Source organism: Rhinolophus sinicus, chromosome 13, assembly GCF_057876585.1.
Source record: "Rhinolophus sinicus isolate RSI-liver-muscle chromosome 13, RSI-T2T, whole genome shotgun sequence".
NCBI classification, from domain to species: domain Eukaryota; kingdom Metazoa; phylum Chordata; class Mammalia; order Chiroptera; family Rhinolophidae; genus Rhinolophus; species Rhinolophus sinicus.
In genome coordinates this window covers 61361726-61384132 of record NC_142513.1, presented here as the reverse complement: position 1 = coordinate 61384132, position 22407 = coordinate 61361726, and the positions used below count along the sequence as shown (strand labels likewise).

The 22407-nt window shown below is 49.4% G+C and overlaps 1 protein-coding gene across 4 annotated transcripts in view; it reads right to left on the bottom strand.

Moving 5' to 3' along the window:
* Window positions 1-22407, bottom strand: part of TMC3 (transmembrane channel like 3) — a 266252-nt gene that overhangs the window by 131138 nt on the left and 112707 nt on the right. For all 4 annotated transcript variants that reach the window (XM_074318275.2, XM_088789384.1, XM_088789382.1 and 1 more), the window contains one exon: window positions 16760-17037. The gene's annotated coding sequence lies outside the window, so the exon portion shown is untranslated. The remainder of the gene's footprint in view (window positions 1-16759; window positions 17038-22407) is intronic.

Below are 22407 nucleotides of genomic sequence, written 5' to 3'. Positions count from 1 at the left end.
GTCTCAATACTGTAGTAAAAGCTCTCCTTGAATGTGGGCACACAGCAGCGTAATGACAGGTGTGCCAGCTTGTTACTTTCATCATATTCTACTGGTTCGAGGCCTGTTGTGGGTCCCACCCACACTCAAAGGGAGATCGCTGGGGCTGCCGGGTCTCATTGCCGCAGGGGAGTGCCTGGGGCCTCCTTACAGACCTGTGCCCAGGAACTGACTGACTAATCCACTTCTTGACTAGTTCTAGAGGGATGAGGAAAGTCAGAACTAAGTTATTTTCTCTCCTTGAATTCATGACACCTTTTTCTTTCACTCCTAAGAAGATGAATGCAGTCACTTAAAAATGAGAATGGATTTTCAAGTTTTACGGAATGTAAGTGTTGCAGCCGGACAACTATTTGAGCATTATTTCTTGACCTTTGCTTCTGATTGCCATGATAGTTATCTCAGAGTCAACTCGGCTCTGCTTTTCTCCGTTTTCGTTGAAGGGTGAAACTCATTCATCTCGGTGCACTTGATACTATTGTAAATGAATCTCTGGAAATGGAGAATGGTGTGGTGAGCCATCCATTAGGACTTAATTTTACTCAAAATCACAGGCTGCAAAGTATCATGCTTCAATTTAAAGAAATAAAGGCCACAGGCACCACCCTGAGAGTTCCCTAGAGAAGTGAAGGAGTGTGCACCCTTGATATTGGCACTTTCTCAAGAGAAGAAAGTTTTTAAAAGAGGAGGCAGGATGACTAATGTTTCCACGGGCAAAAAGATCATTTCTTTCCATAGAAATAAAAAGCCACTTGGCTCTCAACAAAGATCAGGAGATTGAAATTGAAGAAAACAAAATGAATAAACATGGAAAGGATATCTGAGGTCAAAAATAATAAATCTATTCCCCAAATCACAAACACCCTCAAAAATAGAAACACGACACCTTAAGGGACAAATTTGACTTATCCAAAGAAGTCAGAGGCTCCGGAGGGGGGAGCTAACAGGAAACCTGTTAGTGAGGTGTAGTGGGGAGAAACCTCACTGCTGTGGCATTTTTAATGTCTCTGGAGTGACAGCCTAAAGTGGGTGGTGGCACTGTCCCCTTCTCTCACTCACACTCCCTCCTGGAATCCAAAGGGTGGGAACAGTGTATGAAAAGCCACAGTGAGAGAATGGGGGGGGGGGGCGTTCGGGAGGCGATTAGATCATAAGGGTGGTGCCCTCATGCGCAGGATTTGTGCTCTTAGAAAAGAGCCTTCCAAGAGCGCCTGCCCCTTCTGCCATGTGAGGACACAGCCAGAAGTCGTGACCCCGAGCCGGGCCCTCACCCACCCAAGCCTGACCTCAGACTTCCAGCCTCTGAACAGCAAGAAATCAATTTCTGTGGATCGGGCCGAAAGGACTCAGACAGCACCGTGGATGCCCTTCCCTCTTCCCCACCCGGGGGCCTTCCAGCCGTCCTGTCCACAGAACACGAAGATTCTGAGAGGCAGAGTTTGAACATCGACAATGGAATCCGCCGTCCTTCCTGTTCCAGATGCGGAAACGAGGTCAGGGGTCGTGCAGGGTCACTGGTTACCCAGAGCCAGCACATGGGTCTGTAACTTGGTGTCAGTCCACCAGGGTGTTTCCTCTCCCCTCAATGGGGATGCTCCCAACAGATTAAATGTATCTTTCGTATGCTCAGGACTCTGCGACTGTGGGCACAACGTGTAATTACAGGGGACGCAGGGAGACTATTAATTAGCGTGTACCTGGAGGAGATTCACCCACTAAGTCACATCCTCCGATTTCACTGATGGCAAACGCGTCTTGGCAAAAGCTCGCTGCCAAACCCAATGGCTGCAACTAGTCTAGTCCCCTCAGGACAGGAGACGGGATGAGGCACTTGGAGGAAACAGGCTTTTGCTGTGTCCTGTTGCTCATTTTTGTTTTGTTTTTCACACTGTCGTTTGTGCTTGTTTGAACCGGGGGCATCTTCCTTATCGACATGCAAGTGCCCGTCACGTGGCTGTCCCAAGAAACTGCACTTAACTCCCAACAAACTGAGGAACCAGAGGCGAAAGCAGCAGAGAGAACAGCCAGCTCTGTGTGTTCAGAGGTCCCCAAGCAAGATGATTTCCTCATGCAGTGAGCAAGCGCTCCTGGGAGAGTCCCCAGCTCCCCTTTCTACACTCGCTGTCTCCACGCCAGCACGCAGATGTTAGCGCAGCGGGCATCCCAGGTCCTCTGCCCTTCCTTTCCGAAACAGGAGTATTCAGGACCAGTATTCCTTACCAGCTGGCGCAAGACTTAAGCAAGACTTTCACTGCTGCTGTTAAACAGCAGAGCGCAGCAGCCCCAGACTTGCTTAATTCCTAAGAAATGAGCTTCTGTGCTCTGGCTGGAGACAGCTGGCTGCTGACAAACGGACTGCGCTTCAGCCATGTGAACCCACGGCTAGGAGGGCGTCTCTCTGAGGAGGCTGACATCGCCGTGCGCTTTCCTCTCCAGAGGCAGGTGGCACCACCTACTGCCTCCTGACCTGGGGTTCCCGGGTCTGAAGACCTTGCAAACAGTCAGGAGAGAACCTTTGCTGGAGAGGAAGTGTGGGTCTGCCTCTGAGCACCGGAGAGAAAGGAAAGGAAGGGCAGGGGAAAGAAATGACAACAAAAATCGGAGCCAGAACAAGGGTCCCATGGCGCCTGCAGCCTCCACCCTTCCTTCCCAAGCCTGAGACGTACGGGAGGGACCCTGAGCCTGTGGGACGGTGGTCCAGCGTCCGCCCGAGCGGCCCTCGCTGCCATTCATCTGACATTGGCTCAGAGGCAATCAGGTTGATGATGTACCCGAATCTCTGTTCACGAAAAACCAACTCTTCATGATCTGAATCAATACCACCAAGGAGACCGCTCTCAGGCCTCGGTACTGCTGAACCCTGGGTGTGCCTTCAGTTTTATCTGACCAGGAACTGAGCAAAACAAACTGCCGGGACACCAGCTTTGTTTCCCCATTAACTTTGATAACCCCAATTCCTCTCAATGGCTCTTTCGATGGAAAATATAATAGTTATTATGATCCCCTTTGAGATCCAACGATAGCATTTTAGATCTAAAACGCTGATGTAAGAAACCATCTAACATAGCCTAATGTAATGGGTAATTAAAAATCAGAGAGAAAAGGAGACTTCCTTCACGTGGGAGCAGAATTCTGACCCTGCCCCCAGCTCCCACCCCTGCTGTGCAGACACTGTCTAACCCTTGCCCTGCCCCCATGTGTGGGTGGGGCTGTGAAGACGATGGATTTCACTTTCGTGCTTAGGTTATGTTATATGGGCGAAGGCAGAGCAATTTTTCAGATGTAACAAAGGTTAACTTTAAGTTAATCAAAAGGGAAACCACCCTGGGGGGGCCTGGCCTAATCTGATGGGTCCTGAAGGAAGGGGGGAGATTCAAAGCAAGAGAGAGTCTCTGACTGGCCTTGAAGAAGCACACTGCCATGTCCCAGACAGGCCCACAGGGCACAGAACAGCGCGCTTTGTCCAGGGCCTGAGGACTGCAGTCCCAGGAAGAAAGGACTTCTGTCGACACCCCCAAATGTGCCTGGAATATGAGCCGCAGCCCTGGCCGGGTCTGCTGAGACCCGAAGCACAGAAGCACAGGACGCAGCAAATGCCCCACGGCACACTCCCCACCCAGAGACGGAGCAACAGTAAGTCTGTCTTGTAGCCTCCACACTGATAACACTTTGTTACAGAGTGGAAAACTAATACACTGAGAGCAAACACTGCACCCTGGCCAGGCTGGACCTGCAAAAGTCTCTCTCTTCCCAACTCAGTTCCCTCCTGGCTATTGCTGTGCTAGAAGACCTGAGCTACTACCAAAGGACAGAAACCAAATACGGAACCCTGAAGCAGCTCAGAGCCCTGGAGAGGCAGTTACTAGAGGCAGCCAGGATGACCCAGCCAGACCCCGAAAGAAGCTACAGCCTTAGCTTCGTAAGTTTAGAGGACAGACCACACTGACAGCTCCTGGGCCCCACACATCCCGCAGAAGCGGTTTGCTTGGTGCTTAAGACATCTTGGAATTTGCTCCCAATATGTAAAAATCCAAAAGACTTTATACAAAAATTAGAATTTCTAGCTTTTCTTGAGAATGTGGAAGCTGTGACAAGGTTAGGCCCCTGGGGCCTGAGCAAGTGTCCTTTGCAGATGGGACATCGCAGTCCCGACGGCTCCGAACTGTCTTGCACCTGGACAGTTTCACTCATCAGCTTTCAATGTCAGGTCCCAGGAGATTGTGGTTTGGCACATGTGTGGGACCAAGTCCCTGCAGGGACCAGCTGGCAGCTCAACCAAGAGAAGGAAGCGAGGGTCCCTCGTACACGGGCAGGGGTTGCCAGCGTTTCCTCCAGCCAGGCTGTGCTTTTGCTCTGGCAGGGGAAGCAGGAGAGGAAGGGGAGGAGGAGAGAGGGCCTTGGCTGCCTGCCAGGCAACTCCTGCTTCTCAGGGCAGGTACCATTAAGACAGAAAAACGAGCGGCTGCAGCCGAGCTCGGCTGGGGGGCTGAACAAAACACCACGTGCCGGAGACTGAGCCTGGGGCTCTCAGCTTGCCAGCAGCCAGGGCCAGGAGAGCAGGTTGCAGCCCCCACACCTGCTCACCATTCATTTTAGCCAGGCAGCCCTTAGCAACAGCTCCTGGGGCTGTGTCTCAGCTAGAAACCCAGGTCCCCATGAGCTGGGCAGGCAGAGGAACGCTCCCCTGGCCCATGCAGGCAGGACACGGCTCCATTCCCAGCTGAGCCGCCCTGGGCCTGGCCAGCCTTTCGGCCTCCTGCTGCAGCACTGCCAGGCGAAACGCCCAGGAGGGGAGGCAGCTGGCATCAGAGCTCACTGATAAAACACACCCTCTGTCCTGGCTCACCTAGGCTCACATGCTGCAACGGCCTTCATCTCGGTCCTCAGCCTATGCCAGTGCGGGAGAGCTGGGCATCCACAGCAGCCAGGTACCACCCGAGGAAGAAAGTCTTCCATTGCAAATGCGCATAAAGCAATGTTTAAACTGCAAGGCCCAAAGTGGTGATCAGTGGAACTAACTGCTTCAGCCACCAGAAAACGTAAAGTGTGCGTTCCCCACTTAGTGCGGGGCTTACAGGCATGAGCACGGTGCACTCATTTGCCTCCGGCTTTTACTGTCTTCTTTAATGCTTGAGCCCAGCTCCTTAGAAGACAGTGGCATTTGTTCGAGCAGCAGAGGGGCACCGCATGCCACAGGAAGCACTTGCAGGTTTGCTGCTTGCCTCTGGACATGCAGGCGTGGCCAGAGGCTTCTGGTGCCTCCCAGGGGCCGGCCTATTTCTTGGACAGCCTGGGACATGCTCATCCCCGGGCTGGGAGAGCGGTCCTCTCATGGGTGTTCTCACTGACCCGCTCCGATCCCCACGCACCACTGCTGTTTCTTTGCACAGGTTGCTCCTCCTGGCTCAGGAAGCTGCAGAGGCGTCTGCCAGGGCCACCTGCTTCCTCCACCCCCTGCCCAGGTGAATGATTTCCTTTCCTAGGTGCCAGCATGGCATACATCCACGCCACCATTTTTCTCTCCTGATCCAACACTACCTTGGTTAGGGCCGAATGGACAAACACAGAGCCCACATGAACCAATGGTGGAGAGCCCCACATTTAAGGGAAAAAATTCGTTGACAAAATTGCTTTTATGAAGCTCTCTAAACAGAGATATATAACTTGCAATGGTTGTTCAGAGCCTGTGTGTGCACAAGCTCCACACAGAAGCTGCAATTCATTTCTTAAAAATTACTGCTTTTCTCCTTAAAAGTAAAGGTACTGCCAAATACAAAACATGTCTTCTGTCAAGGACATAGAAGACTCTCTTCGCTGAGTCACACTGGCCTCTTGATTCATTCAATAAACACCCTGATTTCCATTGATCAGAAATAAGAACTCAATAGGAGTGAGGTCTGATTTGTGAAACAATTCCTCTGCACTAACTCAGTTGCTCTGACGTAACTACCTAACAACACAGTAACAATACACAAACAATTATATAACGGTATAATTACAAAGTATCTTCCCAAGGACGGGGAGATGGATTGGAAGCTGGGCGAATTGTGGCAAATGCTGAAGTCACGGGGCTGCATGACTTGTGACTTGGCACCTTGAATAGTTACGGGGTTTGGACGGATTTTTTTCCCCCTGTGTTGAACAATAAGCTGATTATTTCACGTTTTTAAAAGTCTATTCAAGTGCTTTTTTTCTTTTTTCTTTTTTCTTTTTTAATCTGCAAAAGGAGAACCTGGAAAGGAATACAAATTCCTTCCTGGAAAACATGTCCCCCTTCCTGCCGCCTCCCCGATAAATGACATGAGCGTGCAAGGATCTGCCAACAGCAGCCCCAGGCATGAGGCACGGCATCTGCTGCCCAGACGCTGCAGAGACAGTGGAAAGCACGCTGGCTGCCTGCCAGCCCTCAGACTCCAGATTTTTGCTGACAAGGCTGTCAATAAATGGGCAGATGGCATCAGCTCTGCTGGCAGGAGAGTTCAGTTAACCCAACACAGGACATCATCTCAAATTCACGGTGCAAGAGGCTGAGCCCTTTGTTGGGGCATTGAAAGCATCCTTTGGTGGAGAAGGGCGAGCAGGACCAGGAACCAGGAGGCACTGGCTTCCTTTAATGAGATTAACGAAGCCTCCCCGAGTTGGCAGACAGAATAAGGTTAAGCCCTTGCGGCCATGGAAGAGATGGGGGAGGTGCACCTTATTCACACGGTGCATTTTATGCCATTTGCACATGGGGCTCCGATCATCAGTAGCTGGGCGGGCCCTGCAACCAGAACCTGACCAGAACTCAATGCTCACTGGAGGACCACCGGTCTCCTCAGCCAGCACACGCGTGTGCCGCATCCATTGTCTTACACGAACTGTGTGCAGGTATGAGATCTATGCCAGCAGCACCCCTCACAGATGAGAAGTCAGTGTGGGCGCCAAGCCCCGGAAGGGCCCAGAGACCCTCAGAGACATCCTCTGGGGGTGCCCTGGGAACAACACCCTTTCCTCCAGGACAGAACCACCAAAGCCATTTAGAGTAGAAGCTGGTGGCGACTGCCATGCAAGGCCACGAGCGCCAGGCTAGGGCAGAGCTGCAGTGGGACCGGAGTTCAGGCATTGAAACAACTTGTCTGCCTTCCCCATCCACACATGGGGAACAACAACAGATCAGTCAGCTGTTGGAAGGGAGAAATGAATCAGTCCACACATCTGCACGGCATTGTAGCGCTGCAAAGTGCTTTTGCATATTTTAAGACAGTGATTCTCCACTGGGGATGACTGTGGCCCCAAGAGGACATGTGGGATTGTCTGAGGACACGACTGGTAACTCGTGGGTGGCGGCCCCCCCCACCATGCCCCGGACGCCCCACGACAGAGAATTATTCAGCCCCAAACGTCAGCAGTGGCCAGGCTGAGAAACCCTGTTAGGCTGGTGGAAATGAACTCTGTGTACACCTTGCAAATGAGAAGAAAGAGGGGCCAGCAGGGAATGGAGAGAGAAACCAATGTTCTTGTTCTCAGTGGCTTCAGGGGACTCACTTTCAGGGTCACTGTCCACATGCTTTTTGCTATTTTTAACCCTTCCCTAAACTGCCAGTGCCCCCCACTCCGTTTCTTTCAGCTATCCTTGTAAATTAGATTTGAAATAGCGCACCCACAAAAGACTTTTTAGTTTACTTTCTTATTATCTGGTGAGAACATATATCTGCAAATAACTAGTAGGCCTGTAAAAAGTTCAACAGAAGCGACGTTTAAAATTGGCCATTGGAATCTGAGACATAAACAAGATTTGGGGGTTAAAAGGAAATTACACTGATTTCAGAATTGATGGGTCAGGGGCTTGAGATTCGGGCTCTTTGTCATTTCTGCTCCCCTGGGTTTGAATTGCTTTGGACAGACAGCAGAAGAGGGATGACTCACTCCCAATTGTGAAGGTGTAACTGCCCCTTCTCAGGCGTCTGTCAGGTAAACCTCTGCCCTGCCTGTCAGTCTGATGGGCTGAATTGTGTCCCCTGCCACCCCCCAAAACAATTCACATGTTGAAGCCACTGCTGCTGCTAAGTTCCTTCTCCATTTCTGTGATCTTAGAATGTCTGCTCACCCTGCAAGACACAGCTTCTCTGATCTCTAGGTCAGAAGCAGTGCTGCCCTAGAACTTCCCAGGAATGTCAGGAAGTATCTATCTGTAAGCTGCATTGGAATTCACTGCCTATCACATTGTCCCCAAGCCTACGAAGTCCTTCAGGGCTGGACTGGGGCTGACTCATCTCCGCGTTCCCTGTGCCAAAGGTAGCTCCTGGCACGAGCCCCTGCTTAATCCATGTTTATAGCCCACTCGATTAAATCTATGAAAGCCCATCAGAAACCCCAGCCTGGCTGTGCAGTAGGCAGAACTGCGCTGCTGCTTCCCTGTACCTGCCGGGTAAAGCCAGCACACTTGGGCTTGTCAGGAGAGAAGGGGGGCAGGTTTGGTGGAACCAAGGGGCAGATGACCCTCAGGCATCTTCCCATTTCCTCTCCGGGAACCACGGCCCCTTGTCTGGATGCTCAGAATGTGTGGTGAGCCAAGGAAGCATTTTTTCCAATCACTCATGACACATTTAATTTAAAAAGAGCAAGTCCCCCTAATATCACTTTAGTCCCTGCCTGAAGCAGCCTGAGGCAATGGGGACTGATTCTGAGTCTCCTGTTGTGAAAAGAACACTGTTTAAAGAATGCAACTGTCAGAAGGGGCTAAGCTTGTGGCGCTGTCTGATCAATGCAAGGACTATTAACAGGAACACGGTCTACAGCTTCACATCAAAGTGACCTGCAGTCCCCGTCCACAGCGATGAACACGGCCACTGCAGGACTGATGGGGGTGGAGCGAGCCCAACTCTCTCCATGAAAAAAGGGCAGGAATCTGATCTTACAGAGAATCTGGCAGGAGTATTCAGCTCCGCTCCCACTTCCTTTCCACATCTAAAATCAGACAGACCTTTCATCCCTCTGGTATGCAGTCTAGAGCCTCCTGCGTTGGAGGAAGTCGGCACAGAAATGCATGTGGTCCTGGGGCCAGGCTGAGGGTCACCGGACGAGGACGGACGCGTGCATCTGGGCAGCTCCTCAGCGCAGTCCTTACTCCTAAGTACAAATGTGCTGTGGGCGAGAAGCACGGAGGGTGGTGATGGAGCCGACCCACAGGTCAGAGAGAAGGACCTGGAAACAGGAGGCACTGACCTAACCAGCGCTTCAGATGCCCCACGCCTGCGTCCCCCCCACCAACTGTGTCTCCGTTGCCCACAAGTCACATCCAGCGGGCTGGGAAACAGCAGGCCTGCCCTGGCGCACTTCCCACGCCCCTGCAACTGGCAAAGCAGACGTCCCCACAGCGTCAGCTCCCAGGAAGCCCCTTCAGGATGCTCTGCTGGCTCCAGGCTGTTTAAAACCCCCTTCTCCTGGGAAGCTGGGGTGGGAGAGCCCAGCCACGCCCGGCTTTCACTTTTTCACTTTTACTTTTTCCCCTTTAAACAAATATATTCACATATGACTCCGGGACCTGCTTCAGTCTAGGGCAGACACTCAACCAATGTTAAGCTGCGGGGGGAGGCATGAAAAACCCACTCTGACTTCTGAGGCATCTCAGTTGCCCCGTAAGACAAAACAGAGGGCCCCAAGGTTGGAGCTCAAACTGAATTCTCACACGGGAAGCAGTGGCTTTGCCACAGGCCCACGTGCTCCTGCTGCATTGCATCTCCTCCTTACGGGGCTCTGCTCCCCTATTCTTGCTGCCACATTCACACATGCTTCCCCCAGCGGCGCTTCTCCTTAGCACAGAAGCCTGGGGTTTTCACAGGGGCCACTGAGACATCAAGAGACAATACAGTGGGAACCGACGCCAAGGATGCCACAGCAATGAGCACCATTGTTTCTGGGGGCGCCCTGCCCCCGGGTACCCTGGGCTTCCTGTGCATTTCCTCATTTCATCTGTGCTGCAACCACAGGGAATGAACGCCACCCCCATTTCACACATCATCACACAGAGGCTGCTACGCGCCGGCCGCCCACCGACCCCTCCTTTCTTCTCAGAACAACAGCCTCGCTCCGTCTCCCCTCCAACTTGAAGGAAGACGTGGGCGCAGTCGTGATTAAAAGCACAACTTTGGACCAGAGCTGCCGGTTCTAGTCCCAAGTCCGCAACTGAGTAGCTGTGTGACCTTGGACAAGTAGCTTCACCTCAGTGCCTCAGTTTTCAGGTGAGCTGAGGAGGCCCCCCTCCCGGACAAGTTCGCGTTGCTGTGATGAGGATGAAAGGGGCGCACGTGAGTGAATGACTGGAATAGTCACGGCCGGAGCACGTGCTGCAAGTTTGGTTCCTGTTACCCCGGAGGGGGCGGCCCAGCAGGGCACCCACCTCCTCGGCCACAGCTGGCGGCCTGGAGGGTGGGCACGTGACTCCTGGGGCTAATTAGGGGCCGCCTCCGGGTTTTTCTCAGTGGACCTGGGTCTGGAGAATCAGTGCCTCTCGGGTGTCAGTGTTCTGAGATTTGAGGGGCAGGAGCTTCTTGCCAGGTGGGCTGAGTGGTCCAACAGAACCAAGCCAAGCAGAGGGGAGAAACTTCGAGAGCGTGCCCCGCAGCTTTTGTGTCTCTGCGTCTGCGTGTTCCTGACACTCACTGGCTCTCCTGAGCCGCAGCGTCCCAGCCCCCACCCCTGGCTTCCATGAAGCCTAGCGCCCATTAGTGGTCATACAAAAGGAGGCTTTTACTGTCTTGGGGTGAAACGGCCCTATTAGTTATTACTCATAGCATAACCAACGCCGATTCAAGAGGCTACAACACAGATCTATGGTTTGCAAACATTTCCTTCCATTCCGTATGTTGCCTTTTCATGTTGTTGACTGTTGCTATTGACATGCAGAAGCTTTTAGTCTGATATAGTCCCACTTGTTGATTTTTGCTTTTGTTGCTTGTGTATATGTGGCTAATATCCAAAATATCTCAAGAACTCCTACGATTCAATAACTGAAACAATCCAATTAAGAAATGGGACCAAACAGATGTTTCTGGAGCAGACACACCAGTGGCCAACAGCGATGGGCAAAGACACTCCACATCACTCACCAGCAGGGAAACGCGAATGAGCAGCTCAGCGGGACATCGCCTCGCGCCTTTAGAGTGGCTGTCACCAAGAGGACAGGTGTTGGTGAGAACGGAGCGAACGCCGCAGTGGCAATCACACTGCCATGTACAAATGCGCCCCAGCAACATACCGCATCCCTCATACAGCGCTAGGTGTCAGTTACATCTCCATTTTTAAAAAGGCGCTGTAACACAACACTCAGAGGAGTGTCACACACCAGAGTACCACAAGCCACCTCTAGCAGTGTCACCGAGCCCATCCTTGCTGGCTCCCATCATCCACTGCTCACTCAGAGTCCTCTATGCTCCAGCTCTGTAACTGGATGGTTTGACTTGGCGACTCGGCCCAGCTCTTTGGATGCCAGTCTCGCTGCCCATTTCACAATGCCAACTTTATATTCCAGCCAGAGATTAGTCAGTTGGGTTTCCAACCTTTGTCAGTGACACTCTTAGGGGAAGGCGGGGCAGTGCGCCCGGGGAGGAGGGCCTGTGGCCTCGTGCTGGGTGTTTTTCAGGGGGAACATAGTTGGGATGTGAGGCTTCAAGAAAACTACTGGACATCAATTCTGTGCTAAACGCCTGGGATACAATCGAGTCTTTCTTTGGCAAATAAAGAAAATACCAAACAAATTTACATTTAACCTGTACTTAGCCCTGGGAAAAAAGTCGGAAAAACCTGCAGCTATCAGTAGTGACCTGCCCAGGAAGCCAGACCCAGGACTCTGAGGATACTGCCAGCTGCAGGCAAAGCCACAGCCAACTCTAATGCCCACCAGGCGGGGAAGGACACACCAGACGGCAACGGGGGAAGCCAGCTTCCACTTCCATCATGCTACCAAACGTGTCACCCCCTTCCCGAGCTACCTGCATGGAGTCCTCTTTGATCCTGGGTCCTGCCTGGTTCTCTCCCAATAGATGGGGGCCTCTACAACACCCCACTATCTCCCCACTTCTGAGGGTCTAGTCAGCTGCGCTCTGTCTCGCCTCGCTGCCCTCCCCTCACAACCACGATGGCCCAGGCTGCAAACCCCAGGCGCCGCCTGTTCCAGCCCCAGGAACTGCTGGCCAGTCTCACCCCTGGCCCTGGCTCCTGCAGCCCCAGCAGCGCTGAGCCCCATGACCCATCCCCTGGCCAACGAGAGGGGACAGGAGCTGTGCAATAAAGGATTCGAAAAATGCACATCTAGCTCCCCGTTTTCTGCATTCCCATCTAATCCCTGCCTGTGTGCGAACATACCTTGCATGCTGATTAAGGTATAAAGATAATCACGTGTCCTGCTTTTCCAGGGTTAATGTCATACGAGCATTTTCCATTTTGCTTTAAAAATTACCATTTTAATGACCACCTAAGCTTCCACAGAGTGGTTGTAAAAGTACTCATTTAACCATTTTTCTAAGATTTGGTCTTTTTCTCTTTTTCCCATTAAAGTTAATTCCACAATCGACATTCAACATCTTCCAAAACTCAGAATTCTTCCTGCTAAATGATTTCCTCGGGATGGATTCCCAGAAATCGGGTTAGAGTTCAAGAATATCCATGCTCATGCAACTCGGATACAGAAGCCGCGGATTACCTGAAGGGTCGTCCTACGTGACCCTGGCACGAGCAATGATCTTATCACAACCATGCCATTACTCTGACCGCCTTAATGGTGTTACATTGTGTGTTACTGTTTTCACCTGCATCTCTCGGTTACTAGTGAAGACAAACATTTTCCCTATGTGAATTCTGCAGATTTATAACGGAGTTTATGGAAGGAACAGAGGAAGGGATTTAGGTTTCAAGTTCCGCTTCAAACCACTCAAAACCCCACATGGAAATACATAAGTGTTCTGTCCACAGCCTTCTCTGGCCTCGTCACTATCTGTATGTTTTGTGGTTGCTGTATGGCTTCATTTCTGTCACCTCATCCTTCCACACAACACCAATTCGTTGCCACCTCCTTCTTGCCCCTAGAACCTCCAAGTCCTCGTACTTTTATTATCTAGAACTCAACTCAGCCCAAACCCACACAGGCTCACACACCCTACAGGTGAAATGCCAGCAGACATGGGTGGCGGGCAGCTAGCGACAGGGCTTCATGACACCAGCGCACTGGCCCTGGGATGCCGCCTGCACAGCTAGAATTATCACGGGTGCTTCTGCACAAACAGGGCTGTGCAGAGAATCCTGGGGTCCAGAGACAACTTTCCTTAGCTCCTCATAAGCTTCCGCCATTGAAGATAATCTGTGTTACCTCCTCACACACCTGAAGAACCTCACAGAGAATCTGTACCGTGCTTCTAACAAATCTGATGTTTGCTTTCTTCCAGGTGTAACAATTTCTATAGCTAGCACTACTACAGCTGTATTACACGCCAGGGGTCGCTCTATGTGTTTCACGTTTATTAACTCACAAGAAGTGTATGAGTTAAGTATGCAGGTGAGGAAACCGAGGCACGAAAAGCACCTGCAGCTGAAGTCTACTGGCTACACGCTGCTGTGTGTCCTGGAGGTCGGTGACGCCTGGGTGGCTGGCGGGACGTGGATCCAGGAGCAGAGGGGAGGTGGGTGGGGGCCACGCAGGCCTCCAAGGCCTCACTGCCCACTGTGGCCGGCAGGCTCTCCACGCAGGGCCAGTCAGAAGGGACGCATGCTCATAAGCACGTGGGCTCCGGCCTTCTCCAGTCTCGGACTCTAGAAACACACTGACGTCCCCTCTGTCTGTTGGCTAATGTTAAGGTCAGAGCTACTGTGGTGGGATAATGGATCTTAATCAATACTGCACAGCAGTCATGTTTTGCCACTCCTAATGCTTCCTTAGAAATCAATGCCATTGTCATTAATAGAATGTTCTCATTAAACATAGATGAGACACGCCGAGAGGCGTGCGAATGGAAAAGAAACATCATGAGATGAAGTCACTATTGTGCTGAGTCCATTCTTGACTGACTTCTCTCTTCCTCCAAACGATCAGGCCCTCACTCTGATGACTGTTAATGAGCTCCTAGCAATTAGTGCACAACTGGCAGCAGCATCATCTGAACGACCGCACTGTGTACCCAGCCTTGTGGACACAGCCTTGGCGCGGCTCCCACCTGGGCCAGCGGGGCAGGCCCCTTAACGTCTCGGAGCCTCACGCTTCTCCTCTACACAACGCAGGTGACTGACAATCTCCTGCTGCCATCCAGGTCTCTGTGAGACCCAGGTGAGGGCACGGTCCCTGCTCTGCCTTCAGCCTCACTAATTTTGGGATGTTTTGCAAGTGACATACCTGTGTGATCCTGTTCCCCTGTCTACCAAATGTGGATGACAATCACGAGGTTGGTAAGGGGAATCAGGAAGGAACAGATGCAACACAGACTGCAAACTAGAGTGCGCTGCGCATGCATAATTAATACCCTCCCCCCCGTAACTTTGCAAATTAAAACCCATCACTAAGTGCACAGAGGAATTTTCCACAGGCTGTACGACACATAATGATGTCATCATCTGACAGCTAATGGAATGTGTGCTGTGTATTCATCCGTTTTTTTAGAATGTTCAAAAACAGTAAATTCAGAGAATAAATATGTACATTTTTAAGGATTAACCCAGTTTGTTCTCTGTGCTTTTACTGTGTCCTGCTAGGGTCTTACTATTTCTTGCAATAATCTCTGTAATGACACTTATCACCCTATAAATCATTACTTTAAAAATCCCAAAGCTTTCCTTGTACCTACGCAGAAACCAATAAGAAATAATGCAATCTGTCGTCAGATGTTGCAGTATACCTAAATTTTTTGGAAAATTTTCTAAGTTATCACTTTTTACCTAAAAGTTATCTTAGAATTTAAAGTTTTCCTCAAAAATACAAGAAAAATTATTTATAACTTATTTTTCTTGAAAGGACAGATGATTGGTTTAAAGAAGATTAGAAAACCAGTTGTCTCAAACCACACGTGCCTCACCTAAGTCTAAAGATACTGAAGAAAGATGAAATAGGCAGATCAGAGAATTCTTTGTTGCATGAACAGGAGGAAACTATGCCCAAGAAACTGGAAAAAAAACTGTAAATAAAAAACAAAAATATGACATTCTTGTTCCCTTCGCTTTTCAGATATGAATAATTTACCGTACTGTCTTCTGCCACAAAATATTTCCAAATAAAATTATGGTGCATATAACATCACATAATGGTTTTGTGTCATCAAGTTGCTGCATCATGTTGAGACCAATATTCAGTGTTTAAAGAAAAAGGAATTGAGTATTTAAATGTGGGCACAAAGCTCAAAACTGTGTTTTACAGCTTTTCAACCCACAAATGATAAGGCCAGTGTAAGCACCTTGCAGGGTAAATGATCACACTGCACTGGCTGGAGACGTGCAGCTCACGATGGAGAGAATGAAGCGCTGCGGGATGCCTGCCTGCCCACCTGCCTGCTGGGGGAAAGCCAGCAGAAGAAATCATGGGGCTGCAACTTGCCGAGAAGATCCGTGATATGTCAACGAATGCAACTTTTTACTATCGTATAATGAACCATGTCAGCGCTTGGGAGAGCTGCGTAACTCAGTGAACCAATATTGTCCAAATCACCAATACATGGCATTACAAAATCATGGATCAACGATTCCTTCAAACGATAAGAGGAAGCAATAGAATTTAATGTAACAGAGTACAGAAAGTTCACGCACACAGCACACAACCTTTAAGAAAGTACCACTTGTTGAGTTTTGGTGTAGTATCAAAGAATATCCACAAATGCCTGAAAAAGCTACTATTAGGTTGGTGCAAAAGTAATTGAGGTTTTTGCAATTATTTTTAACCTTTTAAACTGACATTACCTTTACACCAAGCTAATAAAATACTCCTCCATTTCCAGCTATTTATCTGTGAGAAGTTAAGATTTTCTTCGTAGATGGTAACCAAGGCAACATATGGCAATAGACTGAATGCAGAGTCAGATGCAAGAACCAAACAGTGTTCCAATATGCTAGACAGTAAAGAGATTTTCTGCAATCGTCTTCAGAGCCACACTATTGCTCATTCTCTCTCACTTCTCTTTGATATACTCTAATTCTGTTTGCCGCCAGACGTCACCTCTGATGGTCTCCATGGTTACCTCATGGCATGACCCAAACCCCAATTCCTGGGACATTTGAGTCCTCGGTAACCATACACTTCTCAGACTGGGTAACTGCTCTTCTACGCATAGTCACAACTAGTGGAGGTAGCACCAGAGGGACCCAAATGAGTCACATGAGTTCCACGCACTTTCCTCCCTGCCCCCACCCTGTAACCAGGGTCATACCACCAAAGGATTAGAAACAGAGAGATTTGCAAAATTATAAAACAAAACCTGTTTCCTTTTCAATGTTTTGAAAAATACAGTTTTATAAAAATTATGTTAATGGGTGATGGTTACATTGTATTTAGTTTTAAATGATTTAGTATATAAATATTTTAAACATTTTTCAGATTTAATTACTAAAGGATTATGTCAATAAAACTTGGTGTAAACTTACCGTAATATGCAGCCACTGAAAATTATAATGACACGTGGAAAGATGCCCATGAAAAACCACTGGCTGAAAACAGATTATAAATGACTATGACATGAGTCCACGCATGGGAGACATTGCTAGTACTCACCAATATGTGGTCTTCCTTCTCTTCTGGGCAGAAAGCATTGCTTTTCAGTTTCAATGAAGATGGATGAAATCACATGACCAGTTCTAGCCAATGAGATGTGTGTAGAAGTGACTTATGTAGTTTCTGGGCTGAGGAAGTAAAAGACCAATGCTGATTCCCGCCCTCTCCTCCTGCAGCGACCAAGAAGGCCACATGGTCCAGACGGTACAGTCACAAGACAGTGCAGCATCTGTCAGTTTGGCTCGCTGAATGGCTGAGGACAGCAGATCCCCGCCAACCTAAGTTGGAAAAATAGGAACCAGGAATAAATCTTTGTTTTATTAAGCCACTGAGAATCCAGAGTTAATTTACTGCCGCAGTTAAATCTAGCAAACATGAGTAATACACTATTTTTTAAGTACAATCACAACAAAAGTAGTCTGTGGGCATGTGTGCACATGCTTTGTATACACGCTTAGTAAAATACCTGGAAAACTATATTCCTAAGTTCAATTGTGACTTTCTCTGGGTGATATAGTTTCATAATTATCATTTTATTCTATATTTTCCCCTGAACTTTCCATAATAAATGTGTATTACTTTCAAAATCAAAGCCATCGACACACTTTCCATTTAAGAGCATTTAAGAATGTAAAAAGTACACTGATAACGTCTCATGGGGAATTATGTCGCTCGTTTGAGGGCTCAGGTCTATTCACGTTCAGCTGTTATTAGGGAAAGACAATAATCCTCTCAGTACACATTTCGCAATAAACAAGCATATGATGTGTGGGGAAGAGTGTGTTTTCCTCTTGGACTAGTTAGTTCTCAGAAGGTCTAGAATTGAAATGAAATGTAAGATTGCCAACATCGGTAGATGTCAGATTGGACCAGCCCTTGAACAGTAGGCTACAAAAGGAATGATCTTGAAGGAGAGAAAAGAGAAGCGGATTGAATGAAACCATCCAGCCAAGTGATCCAACACATCCTGACATTACTTCAAACTCTCCTGGGGAACCAGCGTAGCTGTTGGAAAAGACAGCGACCTGCCCAAATCTGTGGAATCAGCCACTTAAGTTAGGGTGGTTCATTCATATTGGTTCACAGAACGTTATTCATTCTGTGACGGATTAAAACAAAAAGTCCCATCTCTTTCAGGGTAGAAACTAAAAGCAGAGCCTTTGGTGCCACTTTATGCTGACCACCTATACTTCCTGGTGTACATGCACGCCTGCTGCCCCTTCCACATCCTCCACCGCTGCTTTGCTCACGGCTACTCAAGGCCAAGCTGGAGGAAGCAGGCATGGTAGGACACAGGCCGAGGAGATGGTCCAACGACAGGACACAGACTGAGTCCGCGAGAAGGGCTCTGAGCGAGGAGGCCATGCACCATTTTCATTTACTCTCCCCCAACGGGCTGGTAGTTTCAGGGGCTTTCTGGAATCTTCAGCATTTCCCAGAATGTTAACTGTCCACACTAGCCTCCGTATTTCAATGGGTATAAGCAATCACATACATACCTAAGGGAACTTTGCAGGAAAAGGGAGCGGAGGGGACAGTAAGTCACTGTGCCAGTTTTTAAGTTATCACATCTCAGCTCCAAACGCACCCCTCTAGCCTTGTCTTCATGAAGCTGGAGTGAGGACTCTGCACACCGCACATTGCTCTGCCAAGTGCTTCCTGCTGGGGTGCTGGAGAGGGGCTGAGAGGCTGGAGGAAGGAGCAGCGTTGACAAATCCAACACAGGACACCCAAATACATCTGAATGTCAGATCAACAGCAGGTCATTTTTTAGTGTAAGTATGATCTAGCTGTTGTATGAGATAGATTAAAAATTTATCTGTTGATGATTTGAAATTTAACCGGGCTTCCTGTATTTCTATTTTGGAACTCTTGACAAAAAGTCCCATCTCTTTCAGGGTAGAAACTAAAAGCAGAGCCTTTGGTGCCACTTTACGCTGACCTCTCAGAGAGGAAGTATGCAGTAATTTCGGTCCCTGACGATGGGACCCCAGACTCTTCACTCCAGCAGCCACCCTCTGTTCCAGGACAAGTAACACAATCCAGGGAGCAGTCTGTCCACTTTCTTGCAGAACCAGCCTCACTCGACACCCGCCAGCACCAGTGGGCCGGTGCCCCTTCCTCAGAAGTCTGGGCCCCGGCACCAGCCAGGCAGTGTTCTCTCCTCAGAAGCGTGGGCTTCAACTCAGAGATCATTCCAATGTCTTCTTCTCTGTTCCTCCAGCCTCAGGGATGGGAGATTCTTCCTACAGCTGCTCCTTCTTAATACATGAGAAAGAAAATACATTTTCTTTTGGCTTTTTCAGTTTTTTAATAACTAATGAGAAATGCTTTCCATTAAATCTTCTCTGTCCAACAACTGATGTGGTTTTTCTTTGGACTGGGCTTGCTTATTCACCCAGCCAGTAACTAATCCTGGGGCAGGCATAGAGAGCAGCAGAGGTGGCAGGAGCAAGGAACGGGTCAGGTGCGGGTGGAGACGCTGCATGGAAACACCTCCAGTGGTTCCCTTCTGCCCGGGAGCTGCCGCCGCCAGAGCCCTCACCTCCTGCCCCAGAGGGAAGAGGTCCTTCCCCAGAGAAGCAGCCAGGATAGGAGCCAACTGGCAGCACCGCACCCATGGAGGTTTTATCTGTGACTTAGCAGCCAGGGCGTCTGTTCCACACCTGCCAACTTGGCCAGCAAGACAGGTTTCTGAATATGCGAGGCCAGAAAAAGCAACCTGCATTTGCTCACATGCCCCTCTCTCTGTCTGACAGGTCTAAGAAGCACCAGAAGTTAATGATCAGAGCGCCAGCTTTCCAGCCGGAGTCATAACGGAAGGGAGAAGCCAGCTAGCAGCTCCTGTTCAACATCTGGAGAGAAAGGCCCGGAAGGCAAACCCCTCCCTAGGCCAGGCAGGTTCCGGCCACCACTGCCATCCTTCCAAGGCATGCCACCACTCCATCCGTGGGGAGCCTCCCCGACACGACTCAGGGGGCATGCCAACACGTATCAGCAGGACCGTTCAAAGCCAGTGGGTGAGACAGTGAGTGGTGGGCACTGAGGCTTTGACAGAGGTCAGCGGGGGGCTGTTCTGGGAGCTAGAGTGAACACCCCCACTCTAGGCAATGTCAGGCTGTGGATTACGGTGTCCAGGCTTTAGTGGAGGGGCAGGGCTGACTCTGGGCGACGCCAGTCCTGGAGGGTCAGTGGAATCGTGGGAGGAAGCGAGACCGAGACAGGGCCACAAGGTTAGGGACTGAGGTGCCCATCAAGGGACTGCTCTAGACAGAATATTTTCCTTTGCAGCTTAGATGCTCTGAACGGTCACATTTTGAACTTTGTACTCAAGTATAACATCCTTACAGAAAAGCACAAATCATAAACCCTAAGTTACTGAGCACATGATGTAGCCAGAACCGAGCCCAACACGTGGAGACGGGCCAGCACCTCAGACCCAGCCTTTCCCTTTCCAGGTGCTAGCCCCTCCCACTAAGGAAACCGTGGTCTGGAACTCTCGCCCCTGAGATCAATCTGGTCACTCTGTGAGCTACACATAAACAGAATCATGCATTACGTCCCCGTTTGTGCCGCATGTTTTTTGCTGGACAATACTTTTGTAAGCTTTAGTCATATTGTTGTATGTGTTTTAGTTTTAGTTTATTCATTCTTGTTACTGTATGCGTGATATCAATTTCTTTCTGCGCGAATACATCCATTTTACCATTGATGAACATTTCCCACCATGGGGCTATTATAAATAGTGCTGTTGTGAACATTCTTACTAAAGGATTTTGGCAATAAGCCTTGTATGCATTTTATACAATCATATTTTAGTATCTCAGTTTAAAAGTGTATTCCTGCCAAATGCACTGAGCTGCCTCAGCTCAGCCCTCAGCGCAGTGTCGTGTGTGAGTGACGTGCCGCGGAGCGGGCCCTGAACGCGTGCGGCTCCCAGCAGCCCTGCTCGGCGCCTCCTTCTAGGGAGTTTGCCGGCTCACGTCCGGCCTTCCTCTCTCCTGCCGTCTTCCACTTGCCCAGCATTCTTGCCTCTTTGCAGAGAGCCCGCCTTCTCATGCGGTGCCCGAGGAGGGCAGCCTCACGCTCCATTTGCTCGTCTCCCTGGAGGTCCAGGGTGTCCGGGGAGCCTGCTCCGCACCACGTGTCACACGAACCCGTCTCTTCCTCTCAGCCTTCTTCACCGTCCCCCTTTCACATCGGTACCTAACTGGGTACATGTGCGTGTGGATGACCTCAGCCTGGGTCTCTAATGACACAGCTTTGCTCTTGGTGACCTTTCCTAATTCTCTTATACGTAGACATAAAGTTCAAAATCTGAAAACAGGACTGAAATAAAAATAAAATCCCAAATGTCCATCAACAGCACAACAGGTGAAGTTGCTGCACACGTTGGCATACTCACCAAACGCATTATGGGTGGTAGGAAGTCAAGGGAGGGGAAATCAAGAGAATGAAACCTTATCACCTTTATTGGCCCTTTATTACTCCGTCCCTGGCACCATCAGGGCTGCAGCCACGACACAGTCAGGGAATGGTCGTCTCACAGCTTCCACAGCTGCTGACGGCAACCTCTGTGCACTGGCAAAGCCCATAAAGGCCCCAGGAAGGACAAGCGGAGGGACCCCAAGTTCAGAGTGGAGCCACACAGGGGTCAACTTCACACTCTCTCAGCGCTGACCGGCCTGCATGTTTCTTTTCTCCTTCCTTCTGACTTTGTTTTTATAATGCAGTTTCCTCTTTTGATGCAACCCATGACATATGCTGCTGAGGGAATGTTCTCTGAGATAAGTAGAGACCCATTTCAGGAGCAGACTTAGGATGACATAATCACAAGAAAGCTTAAGAGAACAAATGCATATGTGCACACGAGGGCAAGAGGGAGAGCAGAGAGAGGGAGAAGAGATACCTCAAATACAAATATCAGACCTTGCAAATGCAATTTGGACAGCTGCCTATGAATCCATAGAGAAGAGAGATTTGCAAGCCTCCTAAACTATTCTCAACCCGCCAGCCACTGGCCCACATATGTGAGAGGTCTGGAGGGAAATACCTGGTTTGTATTCACCAGCCTTTCCTTATTTAAGAGAAACTCATGATGCTTAGGAAAGGAGTCTACAATATAAACGAGGACTTCTGTTTCAAAATCAAAGCTGTGAGAGAGAGCTTACAAGGTTTGAAAAACAAAAGTTGAAAAATACTCTCTGGGCCTCTCATAGCTCAATGAAAATACACATTAATATTGATGCCTTTTCAATAAGTGTTTTTGAATAAAAATCTCTTCCCCAAGGAAGTAAGCCACATTGCTTCATTTCAGATAATTTTACATACTTCCTCCAAAGTTTCCATAACTCACTTCCATCTATCTTGAGAAGAAAAGAAAACTATTTTCCAGGAATAAGTCTCCACAAACACCTTCGCTTTGAAACAGCTGCTGAGACTGTCAGCTTGCGACGACAGGGAGGTTTCTACGAGGATCCATTTCACCGTGCACGTTCATCAGGGAACACTTTCCGCTGAGCGCTGCCTGCCCCTTTTCCTTTCCAGGGAAGACAAACGATTAACGGCAAAGAACATTCTCCTCTTAGCCACTGGCTGGAAACGAAGCTCTGAAAGTCAGCCTAAACTGATTATTTTCCAATTTAACC